Source organism: Cebus imitator, unplaced genomic scaffold, assembly GCF_001604975.1.
Source record: "Cebus imitator isolate Cc_AM_T3 unplaced genomic scaffold, Cebus_imitator-1.0 Scaffold10, whole genome shotgun sequence".
NCBI lineage: Eukaryota > Metazoa > Chordata > Mammalia > Primates > Cebidae > Cebus > Cebus imitator.
This window is the reverse complement of record NW_016107325.1, coordinates 3255590-3261855: the sequence shown is the minus strand read 5'-3', so window position 1 is coordinate 3261855 and position 6266 is coordinate 3255590. Positions and strand designations below refer to the sequence as shown.

Sequence of the window (6266 nt, the reverse complement as noted above, 5' to 3'; positions counted from 1 at the left end):
TCCTGCCTCAGCCTCCTGAGTAGCTGGGATTACAGGCACGCGCCACCATGCCCAGCTGATTTTTTGTATTTTTAGTAGAGACGGGGTTTCACCATGTTGACCAGGATGGTCTCGATCTCCTGACCTTGTGATCCACCCGCCTCGGCCTCCCAAAGTGCTGGGATTACAGGCTTGAGCCACCGCGCCCGGCCCAAAATGTATTTCTTAAATGATAAACCTTGAAATGTAAAGTGACTCCTTGATCCATGGGATACAGAATGGAAGTTGTGTTAGCACACATGAAACCAATATTAATCTCCTTGTTCATCTCCATTAGAGCTCTTGGCTAACAAGGTACATTGTTAATAAGCAGTAATATTTTGAAAGAAATCCTTTTTTTTAAGTAGTAGGTCTCAACAGAGGGCTTAAAACATTTGGTAACTTGTGGGGTGTAGTGGCTCACACCTATAATCCCAGCACTTTGGGAGGCTGAGGCAGGTGGATCACCTGTCAGGAGTTTGAAACTAGACTGACTGGTACGGTGAAAGCCTGTCTCTACTAAAAACACAAAATTATCCAGGCATGAGGGCACATACCTGTAATTCCAGTTACTCAGGAGGCTGAGGCAAGGGAATCACTTGAACCCAGGAGGTGGAGGTTGCAGTGAGCCGAGATCATGCCATTGGACTCCAGCCTGGGTGGCAAAAGCGAAACTCTGTCTTAAAAAAAAAAAAAAAAAAAATTGGTAACCATGCTATAAATAGATGTGCTGTCATCCAGGCTTTGTTGTTCCATTTAGAGAGCACAGGCAGAGTCTGTGAAGCATAATTCTTAAGGGCCCTAGGATTTTCAGAATGGTAAATGACTATTTGCTTTGACTTAAAGTCACCAGCTGCATTGGTCCCCACCAAAAGGGTTCAGCATGTACTTTGAAGCTTTGAAGCCAAGCATCATTGAATTTTCCTTTCTACCTATGAAAGATCTAGATGGCATCTTCTTCCAATATAAGCCTGTTTCATGCACCCTGAGAATGTGTTATTTAGCGTAGGCACCCTCATCAACGATGTTAGCTATATCTACTGGATAATTTGCTGCAGTTTCTGTAACAGCCCTTGCTGTTTCACCTTGCATTTTTATGTTATGGAGATGGATTTCTTTAAACCTCACCAACCAACTTCTGCTAGCTTCAAATTTTTCATCTGCAGCTTTTTCACCATTCTTAGCCTTCATAAAATTGAAGTGAGTTAGGGACTTGCTCTGGATTAGGCTTTGGCTCAAGGGAATATTGTGACTGGTTTGGTCTTCTGTCCAGACCGCTCAAACTTGCTCCATCTCAGCAATAAGTCTGTTTTGCTTTCTTATCATTGATATGCTCAATGAAGTAGCACTTCTCATTTCCTTCAAGAGCTTTCTGTTTGTATACCTGACTTGGCTAAGCGTTTGGCACGAGAGGTCTAGATTTTGGCCTGTCTTGGCTTTTGATATGCCTTCCACACTAAGCTTAATCATCTCTAGCTTTTAATTTAAGGTGAGAGAAGTGTGACTCTTTCTTTCACTTGAACACGTAGAGGTCACTGTACAGCTATTAATTGGCCTAATTTCAATATTTTTGTGTCTTAAAGAATGGGGAAGTCCAAGAAGAGGGAGAAAGATGGAAGAATTGTTGAAGTCAGAACACACACAACATTTTATGGATTAAGTTCATTATCCTCTATAGATACGGTTCATGGTGCACCAAAGCAGTGACATGGTAACATCAATGATCGCTGACCACAGATCACCAAACAGATATAATAATCGTGAAAAAGTTCAAAATATTGTGAGAATTACCAAAATGTAATATAGAGACATAAGTGAGCACATGCTGTTGGAAAATGGTGCCAGTAGGCTTGCCTGACACCAGGGTTGCCAAAAATCTTCAATTTGTAAAAAATGCAGTATCTGTAAAGTCTAATAAAGCAAAATGCGGTAAAATGAGATCTGCTTGTATTGCTCGTTTGGAGACTTTATACAAATGGAAGTATATAGTATGAATATACAGTTGGCCTTCCATATCTGCTGGTTCTGTATCCACTAATACAGAAAACCATGGATCAAAAACATATTTAAAAACCCAACATGACAATAACAATACAAATTAAAAAACAACATGGTATAGTGTTTACATAGCATTTACATTGTATTAGGTATTATAAATAATGTAGAGATACTTGATACATGAGGATGCATGTAGGCTATATGCAAACACCACACCAGTTTATAGAAGAGACTTGAGCTTCTGTGGATTTTGGTATCTGCAGGGGCCTGAAACCAATCCCCCATGGATACTGAGGGATGTAGATCGGTTTACCTGTCTTTGCCACTGTTGATGGACATTTGGTTTGTTCCAGTCTGGGGCTATTACTAGCATGCTGCTCTAAACATGCTCGTACCTGACTCCTGGTATAAGAGTATACACATTTCTTTAGGGTAAATATCTGGCTAGGAGTAGAAATATTGGGTGATAAAGCTGGGCACAATGGCATGTGCCTGTATTCCCAGCTCTTCAGGAAGCTCGCTTGAGCCAGAAGTTTGAGAGCAGCCTGGGCACCACAGGAGACCCGTCTCGAAAGAAAAAGAAAAAAAAAAAAAAAAAAGAAATGTTGAGTGATAGAATACGTACATCCTCAACTGGACTATAGAATATTTTCCAAGTGGGTTCTCCATGTACATCCTCACAAGCAATTTAGGAGTTCTTCCTGTTCCACATCCAAAATGAGGATTCTTCATTTTGAGATAATATCCTTCTATATGAAAAAGACTCCTGTAAAAAATAAAAAATAATGACGGCTGCATTAACACATTGCTCTTTTTACATGCCAAAATAAAGATCTACTAGTTCCATTTAGGAACTTCTAAGTTTTTCCCCTGAAATTCTGCTGGATCACAACATTTCAAATGCTGTAAACTACTGTTGCATAGAACACAATGTAGATTGTCCCTTCTTTTTTGTTTTATAACATCAAGAGTCACTTAATGTATATAGTAGTCAGCCTCCAAGATGGTCCCCAATGTACCTCCTCTTTTGGTATTCATGCCTTTGTGCAGACTATTCCCATAAACTGGATAAGGGCTGACTTTGCAAACAAGAGAAGTGTCAGTGGATAAGTTCCCAAACTGGGTCATAAAGGACATTACTGCTTCAACATTGGTCTTCTGGATCAATCACTCTGTGGGAAGTCAGTCACCATGTGAGTATGCTCAAGCAGCACGATGAGTAGGCCCACATGGAAAAGAACCAATTTACCAACATCAGCTTGTGAATGAAGCGAATGAGCCACTTAACACAGAGACTTTGGTCTCAGTCAAGCCTCCAGATGATCTGAGTCTCCCAGTCCTTGAGTTTTCCAGTGAAGATCCCAGAAATCATAAAGCAGAAATAAGTTACGCCCCTCTGCTCTATCTGAATTCCTGATTCACAGAAACCATGAGATAATATATAAGTATTTTTGGTTTGAACCACCAAATTTGGTGATAATTTGTTACACAGCAAGATATAACTGATACAACACACATGACCACCTAGGAAGGTCAAATATTAGCCCCAAATTTGGATTTTTGAATGACTTCACACAGTAATATAATGATCTAGTAGTTCTATTTAGGTCTTAATTTTTTCCTGAGTCTGATTATGCCTGTAGATTTAATTACAAGTTTAGAAGAACTAGAAGTGACATAGGAACATGTTAAACAAACACATTGCAGGGAAAATAGGAAATTCTATAGCGCAAATTACTCATTTTCTTCAACCAATAAATTGAAAAAGCAAGATGAGGAGGGGAACCTATAAATTAAAAGACACTTAGGAAGTACGATAGGTTGTATTATTCCCAATAACAGATGCTGTCTCCTGTGGGAAAATTATACTTCCCATCTCTCCACTGACACCAGCTTTGGCCATGTGCTTTGCTTTGACCAGTGAAATGTGAGCAGATGTGGCTTTAAAAGTCATTGGGTGTTTCAACCATTCCTCATTTCCATCTGCCAGGAACTGGGCATATCCCAAACACAGCCTGTTTCTTTAGCCCGTAGCCAGGAGTGAAGAGGATGCAGGGCTGACTCACAATGGAAACTCATGTGAACAGGAAATAAATCTGGGTTGTTGTAAGCCACTCCAATTTTAACATTGTCTGCTAAACATAACAGCATAACATACTCTGACTCATATAAGTAATGTTTCAAATACAACACGTAAACCTTTTTAGGATCTTGGCTTGCGGGACAATTGAAGAAATTTGAGTACATACTAGATATTTTTTATGATAATTAAGAAATTGCTATTAATTTTTTAGGTGTGTGGATGGTATTGCAGTTAGGTTTAAAAGAACAAAAAGAGGCCATTCATGCCTGTAATCCCAGCAATTTGGGAGGCCGAGGCAGGAGGATTGCTTGAGTCCAGGAGCTTGAGTACAGCCTGGACAACATAGTGAGACCTCATCTCTATTTTAAAAATTAGAAGAACAAAAGAACTCCTATATTTTGGATACATGTTTCAGGGGAAAGGGAGAGTAAGTGAGGGAATATTTGAAACAAGGTTGGCTGTGAGTTGTCAACTGCTGAGCCATGTAGGTAAGCACATGTCAGTTTATCATACTATTCTCCCTACTTTCATAGATACTTAGAAATTTCCATATTAAAAACTTTTTTTTTTTTTTGAGACAGAGTCTTGCTCTGTCACTCAGGCTTGAGTGCAGTGGTGCGATCTTGGCTCACTGTAACCTCTGCTTCCCAGGTTCAAGCGATTCTCCTGAATAGCTAGGATTACAGGCGTGTGCCACCGTGCCTGGCTAATTTTTGTATTTTTAGTAAAGATGAGGTTTCATCATGTTGGCCAAGCTGGTCTTGAACCCCTGATCTCAAATGATCCACCGACTTTGGCCTCCCAAAGTGTTGGGACTATAGGCATGAGCCACGGTACACAGCCTGTAATAAAAAGTTTAAAAAAAAGTTTGTTGACATGATTCCCAGAGTTGTCCATCGACTTCCAAAGGGATCCAGAAAAATGGGAGCTGGGAGGATGAAGCGGTCCACTTAGGTGTATGAGTGTGAGTACACAAAAGAGATGTTTAGGTCAGGCCTCAGGAAGAAGATACTGAGACTGATTATTTTCAGTGAGAAAGATGTTTCCTTGGGAGCATTACACCAAGGAAACAGAGCAATATCAGTGAAAGTTTCAGAACACTGGAGAGCTGTAGGGAGCTGGGGTGTCTGCCTCCACCTCAACTGTGAAATGGGAGGGGTGTGGTGTAAGTAGACACCTTCTCTGCCTTTTGGCAAAAAACAAACGTAGTGTCTGTTCCTATCAGTTAAAGCATCGAATGTGGTCTCCATCTATGTTCAGGGCATTAAATTAATATTTGGAATTAGGAGATTGTTTGGGAGCTTGCTCTATCCTCTCCATGCCTCAGCATGTAATTGCAATGCTTTCAAGAATGGTGCATTCCTTTTGAGTTAATGATAGATTGTTTTCTTTTGTTCCCCTAGTGTTCTACGAAGTGCTCTAATTCACACTGTTAATGAGGCTCCAGACTGCATTTCCACCATTTGTGCTGCAAAAATAGAGTCTCCCATAAGTGGAAGTCGACAAATCAGTGGGCTTGAGCTATCTTGCCAGTACCACATCCAAGAGAGTGTTGGACAAGAAGATCACTTGAGTGAGGAGCACCCTGGGCTGAGGGGAGAACAGGCTGAGCTAGAAATCCCACGTCAAGAGACTGTGTGCCAGGACATGTGTCCCCAGGGAGCCACAACAACATTGGCAGCTATGGAGGGGGAAGAAGTTCAGATGAGTTACAGAGGCAGCAGCAACCTCAGTGAGAGCACCCATTGCCCACCCCCTTCACCCCTCATCTAGAGGAGTCGAGTAAAACCATCCTGCCTCTCATTCTGTCTTCCAAACCAAGGGTGGTCCTCTCTGAGAAAGGAGGAGAAGATGGGTATGTCAGAGCAGATATAGCTCCCATCTTTGCCCTTGCTGGACTGGCTGGTACTGGGACAGTGGGGCAGGAGAGCAGAGAGCTTGGAAGTCTCTGCTGTTGACATTTTTTTTTTTTTTTTTTTTTATGTGGATTCATACAATCTCCATTTTTTTTTTTTTTTTTTTGTGATTGAATTTTCAAAATGAATGGGATGACAGGTACAGTAACTCATGCCTATAATCCTAGGGAGGCCAAGGCGGGTAGATTACCTGAGCTCAGGGGTTTGAGACCAGCCTGGGTAACGTGGTGAAACGCTGTCACTATTAAAAT

At 41.1% G+C, this 6266-nt stretch overlaps 1 non-coding gene across 1 annotated transcript; it reads left to right on the top strand.

Annotated features, from left to right (window-relative positions):
- The first annotated feature begins 5272 nt into the window (after positions 1–5272).
- LOC119474186 lies at positions 5273–5464 on the top strand. Its single transcript, XR_005203476.1, has one exon. It is a non-coding gene; the product is annotated as a U2 spliceosomal RNA (small nuclear RNA).
- Positions 5465–6266: the final 802 nt, after the last annotated feature.